We start from the raw sequence: 20,932 nt of genomic DNA, 5'->3' as shown, positions 1-20,932 counted from the left end.
ACAAGGTTAAAAATTTTATTAAAAAATGACTTTGTATGTAATTATTGTTAGATTTGTTATTGAAGATCTAAATAGTACTCAGATCAAAGACCGTTAGATTATCAAAGTTTCAAGACAAACCTGGATCCATCATGTCGAGCGTGAGGGGAAGCGTAATTTGATAACTGTCAACTGGTGGTATTGTGGTCTTTCACAACTATATCTCACTAAATCGGATGTGCTCTCTGAGATGGGGAAGACAATGACTATTTTCTGATACAATATATTATGGACCATAATCGCTTTATATAGAGCTCCAATTAGGGTTCTCATAAAACCCCAAAAAACCTAACTATCTAGTGTCTATCTATTTGGCCCATAATTAGATAATTGGAATTACAAATATTTCCAACAATATCCGACTTGGGTATATTATTCTTGATCAATTATATCACAAAATTCTTTAGGCGCCTAACTGTACGTTTTTTTTTTATCTTTAGACTACTCTAAACAATCTGCTCCATCTAATGTATTACTACGGAACTACAACAGCTTTACCACTACAAAATTGTGACTAAGCCACGCCAATCACCGGAACAATACACTTAATGACATAAATCGAATATGGATAAGTAACATGAAAATTACAAGAAAAATGATATGATACATATCTATTTCCAATTGGTCCAACTTTATACTGAAGTGAGATCAATCTTTATTGCAAATGACAATAGTTGCAAGTTCTTTAATTCAGGAACAACGATAATAATCGTACTAATAATCATCAATTTTACTCCGCAAAAAAACTAAATTACATCGAGAAATCATAATTGAACATATATAAATGTATGAAACTAAAATGACTCGCACTAAACCAATGCAACATTTGGAGCAAGATCTTTATGAGCGGTGTGCACATGAAAAACTTTAGGGGTCAAGCCCTTGGTATGTGGATCTGCTAGCATCGAATTTGTCCCCATATGTTCAATAGAAATCTCCCTTTCTTGACTTCTTACCTTCACAACCAGGTAATTGATGTCAATGAACTTGGACATAGTGAACTCCTCTTATTGTTGTTGTTGGAGTAAAGCACTGTTGATTTATTGACACAATAGATCTTCAATGGCCTGCCAGTGCCATTTAGAGTCGTTGGATGCCTCGAATCAAACTATAAACTCTGCAACCAGGGTTGAAGAAGCTACCAACATCTGCTTAGCAGACTTCCAGGAAATAACTCCTCTAGGAAATGAAAATGTAACTTGACGTGTAGCGTCTTGAATTTTGGCATCTCGCAATATCGGAGTCAAAGTATCCGATGATCTCCAAAGTGTCTGATCTCCAATGCGTCAGCATGTGGTCCTTTGTTCTCCTCATGTAGCGCATCACACGCTTTGCCGCCTTCCGATGTAGCATGTCTGGATCATTCATATATATGCCTAAACACCCACTATAAATGCTATATTTGACCTGGTACAAACTTGGGCGTACATTAGACTCCCAACAATCAAAGCATAAGGAATCACATTTCATTTCTTTCAAGATCATTATTGAAGCATTAACTTGTCTCCTTTCGCTACGAGTGTATCTCCTAGCTTACAATCTTCCATGCAGAATCTACTCAAAATTTTATCTTGATAGCCATTTTGTGATAATCCAAGAATACCTTGAGAATGATCTCTAACTATCTAAATACCTTATTCATGAAGCTTCACCAAGATCTTTCATTTCAAAAAATTTGTCAAATATTTATTGGTCTCATGTAGCAAACCGATGTCAATACTAGCAAGTAGAAAGTCATCTACTTATAAACTAGAAAAATGTATTTAGTCCCACTGAATTTATGGTAAACACAACCATCAATATTATTTACCACAAATCCGATTGAGGTAATTATGTGCGAATCTTGAGATACCATTGACAAGAAGCCTGTTTGAGACCATAGATTGATTTTTTATCTTGCTTACCATGGACTCTTGAAACAAAGTTTTCCAGATGAGTAGTGTATATTGTCTCTTCAATGTCTCCATTGAGAAACACGGTGTTTACATCATTTGTTGCATCTCTAAATAAATGACTACTGGTGTTGTTATAGTCTTAAAAGATTATTTCTAGAAAACTGGAGAGAAAGTCTCTTTATAGTTTATGCCTTCCTTTTGAGTGAAGCCCTTGGCGACTAGACGAGCCTTATATCTTTCTACAGTATCCTCCAAATCTATCTTGGTTTTAAATATATCCTTTTGCAACTAATCGGTTTCGTATCTTCAGGTAAAGTGACAAAAGATCCCAACCATCATTGTCTACCATTGACTTCATCTCATCCTTCATGGCATCGATCCACATTTTAGAGTTAAAACTTTGGACGGCTTGATGAAAATTGATTGGATCATTTTTACCTATGCCATCTTCATGTTCTTGAAGAAATACTATGTAATCATCCGGAATTGCACTTCATCTCTCTTTAGTAGATCTTCTTAGTGACACTTCTTGAGGTTGTTGAGTTTGAACTAGATCTTTAGGTGGTGCTTGAGAAAGAATCTCATTCAAGAACAAAGTCAAGAGTTTGCTCATTGTTACCAAAACTTTAATCCGCGTCCTTGACAATAATCGGTAATAAGGAAACCTGATCACTGTCGGTAACAGATTCTTCTTCAAAGATAACATTCTTTGTGGATTATGTTGTCAATGGTGCCCACAAGAAGAATAGTAGTCTTTACCTATGTACATTTGATGTAATAAAGTCTCACGAAGACTCTTGCTTGTAACTGCTGGATCATTAATAAAAGTTGAAACGTTCATTCATTCTTCCTTGTGTGTCTGAAGCTTTATGATAATCTATATTCTTTAGTCCTTAAACAAACCTAACAACATATGAAGAGACAAATGTAGATTTGCATGAACAAACTCTTCATGGTTTGCTTAAAACAATATATTCGCAATCTAAGGATCAAAGGACTATTGATCTCAGCACGATTGTTTGGAGAATCTATGATGTCTGCTTATGGGGCATAGAGAGTTGGAGACTCTATAGTTCTTCTAGGTATCTTCTGAAGGTACTGAATTGAACAGTGCACTTCTAGAGATAGAATAAGAACAAACCATTTAACCTCTTATGTCTCGAAGTCACTACGTATGAATTGCATCATGCTTACCTCAATCCTGAAATGAGACATATCATTTCATAGCTTACGTATTCTCATCTGAGAAAGTCAGAGTTCGGATTCACTATGTGATTCTGAACAAGACCTATTGGTGAAGTACTAAGTTATGAAAGATATCATGAGTAACTTTGTGAAGATCTCATAGATATGTAATTCATGTACAAGATTGCTGAAATGCAATGTATATCACCTCATGCTTTGTTCCTTGGAATGTGAATAATGAACTGACCAGTATCCAAATTGAGTCATGACTCTTTTGGATGAATCAATGTGACTTGTTAGCTCCTCGTCAATACATTGTTTCTAACTTATTCACAAGCGATAAAGGAGTTGAGGAAATAACAGCTAGAAGGGTAAAATGGTAATTTTGTAAATCCCAACTAGCTGATGATATTCATGAAGGGTAAACATAGATAATATTCAGTGGATCCACTCATCACAATGAAGTTGAATTCTTGATTAGAAAATAAATTCATTTGAATCGAGAGATTCTCAATGTCAACTCTTTAGTGGAGTCAGTTGACATTAAGCTAAACATGGAAAAAGGTTTGTGAACTTTTGAGTCCAAGTATGTTAGCTCAAGCTTTGTTCATTTGGATCCATGAGGTCACTGTCACAGATCATATCGAGTAGGAATAGTTAAACTAGAAGCTAAGCCAAAACAAGAACGAGACAAGTTTTACGAAAATTGTCTAAAGGGTAATTTTGTCTTTTTGGACATAGGAAGAAATGAATTTCAATAATTTTTTTGACATTGTCATATGGTGAAAAATGAAATACTCGGCCATGATGAGATTTTCGGGCCTTGAGGATTAATTTCATTTCATGGAATTTTACTTGAAAATTTTTAATGGGTTTTTCTTATGTTGTCATGAACAAATAAAGAAACATCTAGAAGCTCCTTCTAGAAGCTCAAAATCGTCCATACCAACAGAGAATGAGAAATTATTTTGTGCATTGATGTATGAAGATACTTGCCAAAAGAAAAAGAGGAAACAAATTTCCTCTAGGAGGAAGGTATTTGGGCGGCCAACTAGGAAGCAAAATAACTGAGGAAACAAATCCTATGTGGCATTAAGGCATGCTTGCACGTCCAAAGGAATAGAAGGAAGGACAATATTTGCTCATGAATATGTGATATTCTATAGAAGAGGAAACTATCTTTTTGAAGGTCATCCCTCTCCTATAAATAGAGCTCTCATTCTCATTATTTTTCATCCCACATAACTTAAAGATTGAGAGTTTCTCTCTCTAGACATTGTGTCCGCCCATCCCCCCTCTCTCTCTACCTCCTTTCGTTTTTGTTTTGACACCTAGGTCCACATTTGACCTAGAGTTTGTTTTAGCTCTTCGACTCTAAGACTTGTTCTTGAGTCGTCGTGTTTAAAAGTGCCCACATACTAATTCCTTCTTACCTCAAGTGATTTATGTGATATAAACTTTCGTGGTTACTCGAGTTCCCGAAGAACGAAGAAATACGAACTGTGTGGGGAGACGAACGATTCAACCTCCACAAGCTTCTCAATGATCGAGCTTCATATAGGTTAGTAAACGTGTAATTGCTTTTAGATAGTTTTAATAAAAACATGTGCTTGCTCTTTGTCTTAGTTAGTAAAATCGTTTTACTTGTTTTTTTTTCCGCCGCTTGCTAGAAGCGTTAAATCTTTTGTTAACCTTAGATCAATTCGAACTGATTATCCCCCAAAAAATCAGTATCTGAAACCCCATATGAGCCTTGGACTGGCAAGAAACATAATGGATTCTTACCAGTCCAAAGCTCATATGGGTTTTGGGGACTGCTTTGCTTGGTACCCTAGGGTAACGAGGCCTGTTTAGAATGCAAACTGTCATCTTTAATGCTTGTCCCCAAAGTGACTTTGGTAATGAGGAACTGTAACCATGCTCCTTATCATATCCTTAAGGGTTTGGTTTCGTCATTCAGTAACACCATTCATGCAGAGTTTTCCCGGCATTGTGTATTGGAGAACAATTCCCACTATCACAAAAGAGTTTTTTAGATGCGGATAACTTTTGGAGGCATGTCGCATTTGAAGGCATTACCGACCGTTAAAAAAAAGCGCTGATTTTAAGTTGAAATTTTAGTCATTAAATGCAACATGTCGTATCTAAAGATCAGGTTTTAGATGTAATAATTGTCTCATCCAAAAGTCAAAAAAATTAAAGGGGATAAATTTTCCACTTTTCGTTCATTTAGTGATACAGCAAAAATTCCCCGCTCCCTCATTTGTTGACGGGGCAAAATACATATATTTAGTTATTTACTACCCTTTTTTTCATTTTTTTATTTATCAAAATACATTTATTACTTTTTTTTTTGTCACTCTCGCTCGCGCGCTCTCTAGTCCGGCCATCGCCGCGAACCACCGCTCTCTCTGTCGTTCTCTCTACCAGGCTCTCATCGAGAACTAGAAAGCAAAATAAATAAATAAATAAGGAGTGAAGAATCTAAGAGCCAAAACCCTAACTTCTCACTTGCTCACCTAAAAAATCAAGGGTAGAACTAGTAATTTTTGTATTAGTAGAGAATATTTTTTTCAGTGGTAGAACTTGGATTGAACTCGTGGGTTGAACTTGAATTTCCTTTATATATATATATGAACTTTTTTTTTTTTTTTTTTTTTTTGTTGTTGTTCTATTTCTTTGTTCAGATAAATGATCAGGCAGAGGAAGGGCTACCATCAAGGCTAATTAGGTCCGCTATATTGCCCAGGAATGTTGGGCACCTCTCTTGGTTAGTCATTCGCTCTTCTCACGCTCTTTTTATTCGATTCATTGTTGGTTTGATTTAAAATTCTTGAGTGTCGTCATGGTGATATGTGTTTTATTTAATGTGAAATTGATTGGCAAGTTTGATGTTTGTCTAATGTACTTTTTTTTGCTGTTATATATTATGCTTATTATAAAGAACTGCTCTCTCATACTCACCCGGATCAAGAAGATCATAAGGGTTCAATTGCGATGGCCTCTCGCATCAACACTTTCAGAAGAGAGACAGAGCTCCAAAAACGCTCAAAACTTGTTGACACGTGGACTCCGCAGCGACCGTATTTCCATATTGGACGACTGACGGCAAGAGAGATGGTACTTTTTGTATTAACGTTTTTGTGTTTGTACAGGACATTTTTTTCAGTGATAGAACTGGGATTGAACTCTAGGGTCGTTGTTGTTATTTATTTATTTATTTTTTTGGGTAAATAAATGGTATGGTAGAGGAAGGGCAATTACAGAGGCTAATCATGTCCGCGTTTTTGCACACAAATGTCGGTCACTCCCTCTTCTCAGACTCTTCATTCGATTCATATGATCGTTTGATTCAAATTCTTGAGTGTGTGTGAGAGCTGATGTCGTAATGCAGTCTGCACATCAAAACAAAGATAATGAGCTTCAATGTTGTAACTGAGTGGGCTTTTAGTATTGTAGGATCGTGATTAAGCAATACGGTGGTACACTGAACGTATTCGAAACCTTTTTGCATCTCTTTTTTCTTGCCAACATTGGGATGCTGATTCATTAATTTCTTTGGAATCGCGTAGACATATTGCTTGCATCCGTTCCCCTGCTTTAACTAGTTTAGTTTTTGTTTTAAGATGTTTTTTTTATCCATTAGTGTATTGGAATTTTTTATTTATTTTAGAGCTGTGGTGCTTTAGATTGGTTGCTAATTTTTTTGGAATAGACTCATCAGAATGGAGATTTGCATACGCGTATCTTGTGCTGCAATCCTTAAAAAAAAAAAAAAAATGGCATGGTCAGAAGGAAACAAGTTGCGTGGGCAATTGCATTGGCCAACTAGTCATGATAACTCCTTATCAGTGTAGGTATGTTCTCTTTCAAATCTCACTTTATCCAGAACTAGTCTTACCTTGTTTACCTATTTTTATCCTGAATAACACTTTGACTTCACATTGAGCTCGCTATGGCTACAGTCCTAGTTTTTAGTTGATCTTTTTCGGGCATCACTTTTTTTTTTACATAGGAAGTGATAAATTATGCACCCTGACGAGTGTTTCTTGATTTTAAAATACTTTCTATAATTTTTTTGAGAATAACTAGCCTAATTATAAAGGGGTATTAAAATAGTAGCCAATGTATTATTTTATTTAGCTAAATAGCCAATATTCGATAAGAGTACCAAAAATGACCTTTTCCCTAACCTCACCATCTCCATCAATACGATCTCAACTCGGCGAACAATCAGTCGAACTCAGAATCGCCGCCGCAAGTCCTCCTCTCTCCTCCGCGATTGCCGCCGCCAAGTAAACCTAATTCATCGATTCCTAAACCCTAATTTGATCGATTTTGATGAACTGTTTGTTTCAGGGATTGAGAGCGATTTCCAGGAGCAGGAGAGAAGCGACGGCGATGGAGGAGGAGAATAGAGCAGAGGCGTAAACTAGAGTCCAACCTCTACTTCTGAGTTTCGACGAGAAGATCGAAGTTTAATCGAAGCCGAACGAATTCAGCTGATTCAGAGGAGTTTTGTACGCGATGGTGAATGTGGGTTCATTTCTTATCACGATTCTCCTCCACGGCGTGGTGTGTTCATCTCTGGCGAGTATCCGATCTCCGTCTGCGGCTATGGCGGAAGAAAGGTCTGGTTTCATGGCGGCGACGGGGAGGTTTCAACAGAGAGTTTTGGCGAAGATCGGCGGAGGAGGAAGGCCGGGAATGGCGATGTACGAGTTCCGGCGAGCGAAGGCGAGGTCGGCGAGTTTCAGAGAGAGGAGGACCAGTCGCCAAAAAATCTGCGGAGCCCTAGCGCGAGGTCCATGATCGCGTTTGTTATCGGCTCAAAATCTTGAGATCGAACTCCAAGAATACTCCTCCAGTCGATCCGAACATCGAGACCTCTCGGATCGCCATCGCTGCCAAGCTGCAGAAGCCGGAGATTGCAGCGCCAGAGGTTCGGGCTCAAGTTTCGAAGGAGTCGGATTCTCCGATCCCATATGAAGGTAAATTAAGGATTGAAAGTTTTGATTTAGTTTTTTTCTCGAAGATTTGGAAGTTTGATTGAGTTTCTGGGGTTGTTTTCAAGGAAAAAAAATGTTGTTTTCGTTGCCGTTTCGAGCCTCTTGATTTACGGAAAATCGTCATGCCGATGAAAAACCGAACGAAAAAATTATGGAAAATGGTAAGTGAAATGCCGTTTTCAAATGCCGTTTTCGACAGAAAACCGACGCACCGACAGAAAATCGAACGGAAATAATGTTGCATAATATATTAAAGATATACACATACATATATTATCATAATATAATCATTAACATGCATATAAACATCTTTTAATTTTTAAATTTGTAATTTATATGACATTTAAGCTATAATAAAATCTGTAGATTTAATGTATAGACTTAATACATATTTAAACCAAATGGTGCTTATTTTTCTTTTGATTTTTAATACATTATTAAACTTACTTGATTGTGTCAATAGATGACAATGAGTAGTGTCATCATTTCTCTGTAACATCCTCTATTAATATCATTTCTCTTAGTAGTCATCCACTCTTTTAGTCTTCTCTCTCTAAAAACTCATCACACCTCTTCACTAAATAAATAAACATTTGCCACTTTCATTTTTCAATCGACTTCAACAAAAAAATGACAATAATGCCATCATCGTCGTTTCATTCTTTCTTCTTCTTCTTCTTCTTCTTTGTCGTTTTTTTTTCTTTTCTATCGACTTTCTTCGGCTTTCGGCAAAAGTGAATAAGTTTTGTACATAAATGGTCGTTTTTCTCTCTATCGACATGTCGTTTCGGAGAATTTCGAACGACATAATGTCGAAAAACGACATAAATGAGTTCGTCGGCCGTTTTGTGCACCGAAACGGCGGCGTCGGTGATTTTCTTCGATTTTCGACGAAATTTAAAACACTGGTTGTTTTTTAGCAAAACGCTGTTTAAATTTGCTTATGTTTTGTGAATTAAACCTCCAAAATGTCTAGTTATGATTTAATTTAAAAAGCGGTATCAGGTATTTGTAATTATATTTATTTGATAGAGAAGAACGTATAAATTAATGTTGATGTTTAGCTTTCAGTTATTGTTATCGTTAATAATATTTATTATTGTTTTTTTTACCGTTAATAAAATTAACAGTTAGATTTACTGGTGTTCTTGTTACGATTAATAAAATTTACTGTTATTGTTACGCTTAATAAGATTTACTGTTGTTTTTATCATAACTAATAAGATTTAATGTTGTTCTTGTTACGGTTAATAATATAATTTTTGTAATTAACTAAGCCATCTTAATCTTAACGTTTGACATTTAGCTAACGTTTAGAAAGTTATGGAAAAATAGCCAAATGTGTGAGGTGGCAGTTGGAGTAATTAGTTAAAATTTCAAAAGTGTCCTTAAATCAATTTAGCGTTTTTTTTTCTAGATTAGTCACTTTCTCTCTCTTTCGGTTTTGGATTCGTCACTTTCTCTCTTCTACGTTTTTTCAAACATTTTTTTTTTCATCCAAACTTCAAAAATCCATATCTATCTCATATGAACTCAAAATTGAGTGATTCCAAATCCTATGGATTTGTGGCGTTGAGATCTTCAAAAAGTGACCCATTGTGTTGGATGAAAATTAATTTTTAATGCCATAGATGTGAAAATAACTGAAAATTTTCGGAAATCATCTGGAAATAAATGAAAATTTATTGAATATTTCTGGAAATGTTATTACAAACACACGTAAACATGACGACATATATGGATTTCATCAAACATAATGGATCTATTTTTGAAGATCTCGGCGCCACGAATCTGTAGGATTTGAAATCACTCAATTTCGAGTTCATATGAGATAGATATGGATTTTTGAAATTTTTTTGAAAAAAATGTAGGAAAGAAAGTATGAGAGAGAAGATAACGAATTCAAAACCAGTAGAGAGAAAGTGACAAATTTAAAAAGGTAAGGTTATAATAAGTTTTATTAGCTATCATTTATGCCACATATGCTGTTTGACTATTTTTTCAAAAGTTTGTAAACGTTGGCTATTTCCAAAACATGAATATATTTGTTGGTTATTAAACTAGAGTGCCTACATTGTTCTTGTTACAGTCAATAAGATTAACTATGATATTATCTGTTGTTCTTGTTATCGTTCATAAAATTTACTGTTGTTCTTTTTACAATTAATAAGATTAACCATGAGATTTACTGTTGTTCTTGTTACGGTTAGTAAGATTTAATGTTCTTGTTACGGTTAGTAAGATTTAATGTTCTTGTTATGGTTAAGATTTAATGTTGTTGTTGTTGTTGTTGTTGTGACGAATAATAATATTTATTGTTGCTCTTGTTACGATTAATAAGATTTACTGCTGTTCGTTTTACCATTAATAAAATTTATTGTTTTTCTTGAAGCCGTTAATGAGATTTACTATTTTTCTTGGTACGGTTAATAAGATTTACTGTTCTTATTACGGTTAATAAAATTTCTATTGTTCGTACTACCATTGATAAAATTTACTGTTCTTCTTGTTACCATTAATGAGATTTACTATTTTCTTGTTACGGTTAATATTATTCACTCTGACAGTTAATAATATAGACCTTTAAGGGTATTATTGGAATATTGAAATGTTAGTCTAACAAATTGGCTACTTTCTTAAATATATTAATAGATGGGCTATAATTTTAAAGTAGGGGATTGTTTCGGCTTGTTACTTAGCTCGACCTTATTTTTTTGGAAGAAAAAAAATTCACGATAATGATTGGTTTTTGTATCGCAGATCGTGTTTGATACAAGAATCATGTAAATCTCGACATGTCAAAATTGGACTAGGAACCTCTTCACAATGTCACTGTGAGTCTGAAAACTTGTCCGGTATTGTTTCATATCACATTTCATAAATACAAAGAGTAACATATTTAAGAATTTCAATACGAGGATTTTGAACTCATTTTTTTTTTCATGTCAACTAGTCAAATAACTATCTTTATTTAAAATTATTTAAATAATTAAAAAAAAAATAGTTCAATGTATGCCTATGTTTTCATTATATGATGCATGCGTCATGTCTTAATTTTGGCCATTTTTTTAAATAGTTTGACTATAATTTAACATAAGGGGTTAGAATGAGCTATATGCCCAAATCCCCTTTCGCATACAAATTCACCGATTCCCGCCATCTGGAAGAGAGAATAGATGCGACATGTCGCATCTAAAATACCGCATCCAAGACCTTTAACTATGAAGTACTGGATGCAACGAAAATTCAATGTCGCATCCAAAACCTATTTTTTCCTAGTGTCCACACTCTTTGACGTAATTCGAAAAAGGTACAGGACGTTCTCATGATTCGTCGTACCTGTCGTAGTATTCACCACCACGTTCAGATATGATAGCCTTGATTTTTTTCCAAGTTGAAGCTTGATTTTGGATTTGAAATTCTTGAAAACGTCCAAGGATTGAGACTTCTCAAGTATCATGTATAGGTAGCCATATCTTGAGAAATCATATATGAACGTAACAAAATACGGATGTCCATTCCAAGAAGCCATAGCTTGATCGGCACCCAGTCTTCTCTCATTTGTTTGTTTTCTTTTTATGTATCCAATACATACATAAAAGTCTGTTAGATCCAAGGAATCAAGATTTTCGTCTTAGAGATGTGACCTAAACGCGTATGCCATAAGGTGCCAAAATTCTCATCTAATTTTCACTTTGTACCTCTTGAAGACGTTTGCAAATCCTCATTATAGGGGTCAGCAATATCTAGTACGTATAAGTTATCATGCAAGGAACCACATCCCACCAGCTTTGAGTTATAAAAGAGACTAACCTTATTGTTTCCAAGTGAATAAGAAAAACCAAACTTGTCCAAAGAGGAAATCAAAATTTAATTTCGTCTTACAGATGGAATAACATGTCAATCTCTAACTTATGTGGGATGAGAAAACAATGAGAATGAGGCCTCTATTTATAGGGGAGGGATTACCTTCATAAAGGTAGTTTCCTCTTCTATAGAATATCACATATTCATGAGCAAATATTGGCCTCCTTCCCTTTATTCCACACGGCCAACTAGTCTTCTAGAAGGCTTGGATTTGTTTCCTCTTTTGTTCTCTCCCTTGCCTTGGCCGCCCACTTGGTTTACTTGTAGAGGAAATTTGTTTCTTCTTTTTCTTTTGGCAAGTATCTTCATACAATAATGCACAAAATAAATCCCTCTTTCTCCTTATGGTATGCACGAAATTGGCCTTCTAGAACATGCTTTTAGATGTTTCTTCATTTGTTCATGACAACATAAGAAGGCCCATTAAGAATTTTCAATTAAAATTCTATGAAATGAAATTAATCCACAAGGCCCAATGAACTCATCATGTCCGAGTGATTTAAGTTTCATTTGTCATCATATGACAATGTCAAAAAATTAATTGACATTCATTTCGTCCTATGTCCAAAAAGACAAAAATACCCTTTTGACAATTTTCGTAAAACTTGTCTCGTTCTTGTTTTGACTTAGCTTCTAGTTTAACTATTGCTACTCTATATGATTTGTGACAGTGACCTCATGGATCCAAATGAACAAAGCTTGATCTAAATACTTAGACTCAAAAGTTCACAAACCTTTTCCAAGTTTAGCTTAATGTCAACTGACTCCACTAAAGATTTGACACTTAAAATCTCTCGGTTCAAATGAATTTATTTTCTACTCAAGAATTCAACCTAATTGTAATGAGTGGATCCACTGAATATTATCTATGTTTACCCTTCATGAATATCATCAGCTAGTCGGGATTTACAAAATTACCATTTTACCTTTTTAGCTGTTATTTCCTCAACTCCTTTGTCGCTTGTGAATAAATTAGAAACAATGTATTGACGAGGAGCTAACAAGTCACATTGATTCATCCAAAAGAGTTATGACTCAATTTGGACACTGGCCAATTCATTTATTCACATTCCAAGGAACAAAGCATGAGGTGATATACATTGCATTTCAGCAATCTTGTACATGAATTCCATATCTATGAGAACTTCACAAAGTTACTCATGACATCTTCACAACTTAGTACTTCACCAATAGGTCCTGTTCAGAATCACATAGTGAGTCCGAACTCTGACTTTCTCAAATGAGAATACGTAAGCTATGAAATGACATGTCTCATTTAAGGATTGAGGTAAGCACGATGCAATTCATACGTAGTGACTTCGAGACATAAGATGTTAAATGGTTTGTTCTTATCTTGTCCCTAGAAGTGCACATGTCAATTCATACGGAAGATACCTAGAAGAACTATAGAGTCTCCAACTCTCAATGTCAATAGTCATTTGACCCTTAGATTGCGAATATATCGTTTTAAGCAAACTAGGAAGAGTTTGTTCATGCAAATCTACATTTGTCTCTTCGTAAGTTGTTAAGTTTGTTTATGGACTAAAGACTATTGTTTTATCATAAAGCTTCAAACAGACAAGGAAGAATGAATGAACATTTTAACTTTTTATTAAATGAATAAGCAACTACAAGAAAGAGTCTTCGTGAGACTTTATTACATCAAATGTACAAAATAAAGACTACAACTCTTCTTGTGGGCACCATTGACAATAGCATTGTATAGACATACTTATGTGTGTAGTAACACCTGAATCTACACACCAGCTATTATGAGTTACGTAAGCTAAATTAACTTCAAAACAAACTAATAAGATAGGCTCGTGAGAAATTTGTGGAGTGAACTGGATTGTTCGTCCCTTGAGCGACAGCGATAGAGGAAACTGGATTGGAACAAAAAGGACGATGAACATGCTAATATTAACCAAACATGTCTTCGAAAACCAAAAGAAGACATTACAGACAAATAAAAAATTGAGAATTATTTTCAAGACACCTAACACAAGCTTAATTTATCATCTCTGGACAAGTAAATTAATTGTAAGTGGTACTCTCAACTCAATAGTCGAAATACCGATAATAAATTTTGTCAAATAATAATTTATCTTTGGACAAACTACTATTCACATGAAAATTAAATCATATAATTGTCACATATTTACCACCACAAGTACATTATTATTCGGTCAAATTTAATCCACTTTTGAGTGGTTCACAATTCACATGGATAAAATTACGCGATAGAAGTTAGTTTGGCAACATATTGTTTCAATAAAAATATTTAAGATAAAATACCAATTTGAATAAATAGCTTTAGAAATTTTTTCATATATAACACTTAAAAGACACAAACTTTTAACTTATAAAGTCAACAATAGTCAACTCTAACAGAAATAAACCGTTATATAAATGTTAAAAGTCAACAATAGTTAACCCCGAATGTCACCTTGCTAAATCAACTAGAATAACCAAGAAAGTCAACCAAAACTAAAGAAATTAACTTAAATAAACTTAATAACAAAAGTCAAATGATCAACAAAAGTCAATATTCAATGGTCAATTGTACCTTGTCAACGTCAAACTCGGATCAACCTATGATCAATTGGATTGGGTCAAATGGATTATGGGTAACCCATCCCTAAAATTTTAATTATCATATGATTTATTTAAAAGAGTGTTATAGCCCAAAAGAATATGACTAAAATTGGGCTTAAGAAATAAAATTGATTGTGGGCCCAAATTATAATTATGAAATATATCCTAAATTTGTTTAAGATTAATAAGAAATAAACTGAAGCGGTGAAATGACATCAACTAGTAATAATTTTGATACTTTGGACTAAAATAATATCAAATATGTTTTTGAACATTTTTATTACTATAGACTTATATATCTACGACTTACAATTTATGACGACTGTATATTTTTATGTCTACAATTACTAGTAAAAGTGTCCAAAAACATAATTGTTACTATTTTGGTCCAACTTATTAAAATTACTACTAGTTGATGTCATTTCTCCACTAACTACATAAACTGTAAGAAAATACTAAATTGACAAATTAATATCAAACACATATGACTTACATATTATATACAATATGAATGAATCTATACCGTAAATTCGCAAACACCACCGAAGGAAAATGTTATACCCATATTAAAAAACATTAATAAAAGTAAACAACTGAAGCAAAGTTGTTAAAGATGATAACAGGGGGCTGAGCCACGAGGGGACCAGTAGATGCACGAGTCTTGCTGGCGCGGAAAAAAAGTGTAATATAAAATTATTAAAAATTAAATAAATTATATAAATTATATATTAATAAATAAAATAAGTATACCTGTATGAACACAAGGCTATGGTAGTTCAAGTGGCTTGGGGTTTAAAACCAACCGAGAGCATTTGCACCCATTTTTTCAAAATTAGGGATTTTTTTGCTCATCTTATGACATGTGGCAACGGTCCCTCATATTATCAGCGTTTTTTAGTAGCAAGTGTCTACAAAAAAATGTCACATTTACCATCTCTAATGTCTACAAAAAACCCCAAATATCAACCATACTATTTTTTTTTTCTAATTTTCATCATATTAGGTCTTCTTTTTTCTAGTTTATCATTAAAAAAGTAAGTGTTTTATATCTGAATATGTGTCCATTGTTCATTACGTATTTAGATTGTTTGAGTTTTCTAGTTCATCAATGGACACTAATGTGTTTGATGAAAGTCCAAAATAATTTATTTTTAACACATTGAGTTTTAAAAATAATAAATTTTGTCTCTAATCATTTGTGTTGATATTTTTCATACGAGTATAGACATGGAGAAATATTTCAAAAGGAAAGGTGACTCAACGGACTCCATAGAAGAACACACTAAAAATGAATAGAAGAGAAGTGAAGAAGTAAAAAATAGAAAAATTTAGAGGTCAACTTAGAAGAGCTCCCTACCAATCCGGGCTAAAGATTTCAATGATAAATTAGCATGTTAATGATCAAGATGACGTGCGTAGAAGATATATACGACAAGGTGCTTTCCAACTGCACAATCATTGATTTTTCAAAAAAAAAAAAAAATTGGAACAAAAACTAGAAGATTCAACCCATCAAGGTTTCAAGAGTTCCACTTGGTCAGAATATAGTATAGCAAAAGGTGCACTCTTTTGTTTATGTTGTTATCTTTACAAGAAAAATAATGGGGTTCGAGGAGGTGGTGATTCTTTTGTCGGAAAAGGATATTCAGTTTGGCAAAAAAATAAAGAGAGGTTGAAAGTTCATATCGGTGGCCCAGATACTGCTCACAATTATGCTTGGGATAAGTGCATAGCTTTGTTGAACCCGAAACAATATATTGCGAGATTTTTTAACAACTAATAAAAAAAAGAGAAACCTGAGTATCAGTGATAACCAAAAACAACAATAACTCGTATTTAACGACATACTAACAAAAGAATAATAATTTAGACAGTTTTATGAAAATTAACCCAAAAATAATTTCAAAAAAAGAATACAAAATTTTTATACAAAAATTAATTATGAAATTACCAAAAATAAAACCCAATAATTTAACAAATATGATGTGACGACCCTACTTTGCGAACCGTCTTACTTATCTTACCTTTTAAAAAGATAAGAAAATTTGAGGTAATTTTTTTTTTAAACATAACTTAAAATATAAAGTTTGAAACTCTAGACCTAAAAATAAATTTTCATTTAAAACTTGATGAACGAAAACAACCAAAAAGTCGAAGTTGCATAATCGAAAATTAAAACCCAAAGATACCATTGTTAATAAATACCATAAGTACAGTCGTAACCTTTAACGGAATTGAAAAAATAACTTAAACCATGAAAAATAAAACATTGGGTTTGGATTATTGAAAAAAAATTGAAAGCAACGCGGAAGTCTTTTATTTTCGAAAGCGGCAACCATAACCCAACTGTTTCGCCATCGTCGCCGCTGATCCACCCTCTTCACTTGCTCATAGGTTGCTTAGTATTTCACTTGCAAAAAAGTGACACATGATATCAAAAAGAGCAATAAACATGCATAACTAGTTATTAGTATTTCACTGCTAAAAAGTGACACATGATATCAAAAAGTAAAGTCTGACGTATTTTAATTCGGGGTCCCCTAGAGTAGTCGTACCAATTTCAGTGTACAATTTGGTAACGAACTATAGGGCTGCAACCTCCCATAGAACGTCTCATCTGTCTGATAAACTTGTGAGGAAATTCTCTAGGTGAGCCCTTGATTCGACTCGAGAAGATCCTCTATTTACCTCCTTGGATCGAGGCGGTACGACCCTCTAATTTACTTGTTAATCTTATTACTTGACTACGTCAAATGAAAGAAACATAAGTTATGGACATACTTGATCACATGCTTAGAATAAGAACATATTGTAGATAACATGCCTAATTGAATCATAACACATCATAAACACATGAATCATAACAATCAACATATCACACATATCAAGACAATCAACATATAAAGTCACATAACACAACTAATACAGATCGCATAGTCACTAATTCTTATTTTCGAACAAATCCGTGTTGTAGTGAGATTATTCTCACCTTCGCTTCATAAATCACGACCGTTGGTCGAGGACGGCTCGGGAAAACTAAACGGGTCGGAAAAGCTACGCGGCTCGGACCTAATTGATGAAAAAAATATTATTAAACTATTGTTGAAGAAGTTGTAAAGACAACTCAGGTTCTGGAAATGTTCAAAAACGTCTTTCAAAGTGAAATTACCAAAATACCCTTGGCTATTATGGTTTCGGTGAAAAACTAAGACTTTGAGAAAAACTTTTGTAAAAGTTCCAATACGTATAAAACATAATTTTGATCACTTTTTGTAAAGGCACCATGGCCAAAATAATTTTTTTTTATCTATTTATTAAAAATAAAAGAAGTACTAAAATCTAACTTTAAAATTTTTGCCAAAAATTGTTTGCGCACCGTTTTTTAAATAATCAGAAAATTTTCTTTATTTCAAAATATTTTTCGATTAAAGATTTAGATAGAAGACAATTAAATCTAACTTTTCCAAAAAGAATCAACGCAAAACCAAAATATTTGAATCCACATTAAACGTTTAAAGTCTTAAAATCGGAAATAGGTCTCAGGTCTGCGCACTGATTTTAAAATAATCGAAAAATATTCTTTATATCATAAAAATATTTTTCGATTAAAGATTTAGGTAGAAGACACTTAAATCTAAGTTTTCCAAAAATAATCAACGCAAAACCATACTTTTTGAAACCAGGGCAAGCGTTTTAAGAAACCGTTTTCAAGGAATCCGAACCAGATAGAAAAGAAAGCATAACTAATTAGAGCTACAAATTTCCAAACAAAGAGAGGAATGGAGAATGGAGAGCAGAGAAGAAGCATTAAAAGAAAAGGATGAGATGTTTATATATGGCTTAATTAAGCCATAAAAACCCAAACCATAAAAGCCCAAACCCTAATCCTACTTCTAATATTAATATATTAATTATTATTATTATTATAAACCTACACGCTAATATATATAAGTATATATGTATATATATACATACACGCTAATTAACTTTCTATATATATAATCATATAATAACTTATATTATATTACTTTATATAAAATAAAGTAATATATATATATATATATATATATATATAAATATACTATTTATATCATACACGTTAACTTAGATATATATAATAATAATATATACATAATTTATTTATAATATATAACTTATATATATTATATTCATATTTTGATAATATAAAGAGTATATTAAATAAATAAAAAATACCCTGAAGCATACATACCACATAAACAAATTATACACTACTATTTTACTAACAAAAAAAATACTAACGTCACTCGAACACAAATATTTTAGCCTTTTAATTAAGCTTAAGATTCGGGATTTTACAATCTCCCCTACTTATTAGAATTTTCGAAAATTAACAAAAAGTCGAGAAAACATAAGAATTCTTACTTGGAAATACTAAAATCCTTTGAAAAGATCGGGATATCGTGTTCTCATGTCTTCTTCCCGTTCCCAAGTAGCTTCTTCTATATCTTGTGATTCCGTCATAACACTTTTACCAAAGGAATCACATTGTTCCTCAAAACTTTCTCTTCGCGATCGAGAATCTGGATATGTTTCTCTTCATACGTCAAGTCTTCGTGAACTTCGATGGGCGCTTGGATTAAGTCGTGCGTTGGATCAGGTAGGTACTTCTTGGGCATCGAGACATGAAACACATTGTGCACCAATGCTAACTCGGTATTCAGGGCTAGACGGTAGGCTACCTTTCCGATTCTTTCTATGATCTCGAAAGGATCAATGTACCTCGGGCTCAACTTTCCCTTCTTGTCGAACCTCATCACACCCTTGAGAGGTGCTACCTTCAAGAACACCAAATCTCCGACTTGAAATTCCAGTGGCCGCCTTCTCTTATCGGCGTAACTTTTTTGTCGACTTTGGGCAGTTCCCATTCGATCACGAATTTTCTTGATAGCATCTGTTGTGTCTCGGATAAAATCTGTTTTCTCGAGATTATTTTCTCCCGCTTAAAACCAGTGAATTGGAGATCGGCACTTTCTCCCATAGAGGGCTTCATACGGTGCAACGCCGATTGAGGCTTGGTAGCTGTTGTTGTATGAGAATTCAATAAGTGGCAGCCTCTTGTTGGAATCGATCTAGGGTTTAAGAAAAAGTTTAACGCTTCGTTAAGCGGCGGAATTTTAAAAAATTTCTTTTTAAGTAAAACTAGTTTTTACTAACCTAGACAAGAGCATATGCATGTAAATAAAAACTAATATGAGCTATAAAAGTTACTAACCTTTTTGATGCTTGAACGTTGATGAGCCTTTGGAAGGTTGGCAACGTTCGTCTCCCCTCGCAGCACGTCTCTCTTTTCTTTCCTCGGGAACTCGAGCAACCACGATAGTTTCTATCACTAAATCACTCGAAAAGAAGGAATTAGTGAGTGGGCACTTTTAAACACTACGACTTGAGAACGAGTCTCGAAGTCGCAGAGCTAAAGACTAGGTCGAGTGAGGACCTAGGTGCCAAGACAAGAGAAAACCGAAAATAAACTAGAGAGAGAGAGAAGAGGACTTCGGCCAAGTTCTAGAGAGAGAGTCTCTCAAATCTCTTAAACTTGGATGAATGAAAATGAGAAGAATGAGGCTCCTATTTATAGGAGAGGTCTCACCTTCAATAAGGTAGTTTCCTCTTCTATAGAATATCACATATTCATGAGCAAAATAACCCTTATTTCCCATTCCTCTTAGGCGCCCAAGGCAGCCTTCTAGAAGGCTAGGATTTGTTTCCTTTTTTGTTCCTTGGCTTGCCTATTAGTCTCTTGGCCGATTCCCTTGTGCATCTAATATGCAAATTTGTTTCCTCTTTTTCTTTTGGCAAGTATCTAAATACATTTATGCACAAAATAATTTCTCTTTCTTGGGTATTATGGGCGCCCAACATGTCTAGAAAAAGGCTTCTAGAATTTTCTTCACTTGTTCAAGACAACATAAGAAAAGGCCCATTTAGAATTTTCAATAAAATTCTTATGAAATGAAATTAATTCACAAGGCCCAATGATCAAGTCATGGCCGAGTGAAACATGTCATAAAATGACCTTGTCAAAAAAAATTATTGACATTCATTTCATCCTTTGTCTCAAAAGACAAAAATACCCTTTTGACTATTTTCGTTCTTGTTTTGGCTTAGCTTCCAGTTTAACTATTCCTATCGATGTGATTCGTGACAGTGACCTCATGGACCCAAATGAACAAAGCTTTAGCTAAACACTTGGACTCAAAAGTTCACAAACCTTTTCCAAGTTTAGCTTAATGCCAACTGACTCCACTAAAGAGCTGACACTGAAAATCTCTCGGTTCAAATGAATTTATTTTCTACTCAAGA

General features: G+C 34.0%; 1 long non-coding RNA gene across 1 annotated transcript; it reads left to right on the top strand.

Moving 5' to 3' along the window:
* The first annotated feature begins 5,817 nt into the window (after window positions 1–5,817).
* LOC149401720 (uncharacterized) lies at window positions 5,818–8,600 on the top strand. Its single transcript, XR_016296674.1, has 4 exons — window positions 5,818–5,889; window positions 6,064–6,239; window positions 6,835–6,976; window positions 7,479–8,600. It is a non-coding gene; the product is annotated as an uncharacterized LOC149401720 (long non-coding RNA).
* The last annotated feature ends 12,332 nt before the right edge of the window (window positions 8,601–20,932 follow it).

Source organism: Urtica dioica, chromosome 4 (assembly GCF_054948205.1).
Source record: "Urtica dioica subsp. dioica isolate 48M chromosome 4, U.dioica_male_clone48M_v1_H2, whole genome shotgun sequence".
In the NCBI taxonomy this organism is placed as follows: domain Eukaryota; kingdom Viridiplantae; phylum Streptophyta; class Magnoliopsida; order Rosales; family Urticaceae; genus Urtica; species Urtica dioica.
Note: the sequence above shows the minus strand (reverse complement) of the source record. Positions and strands in the feature narration are given on the sequence as shown.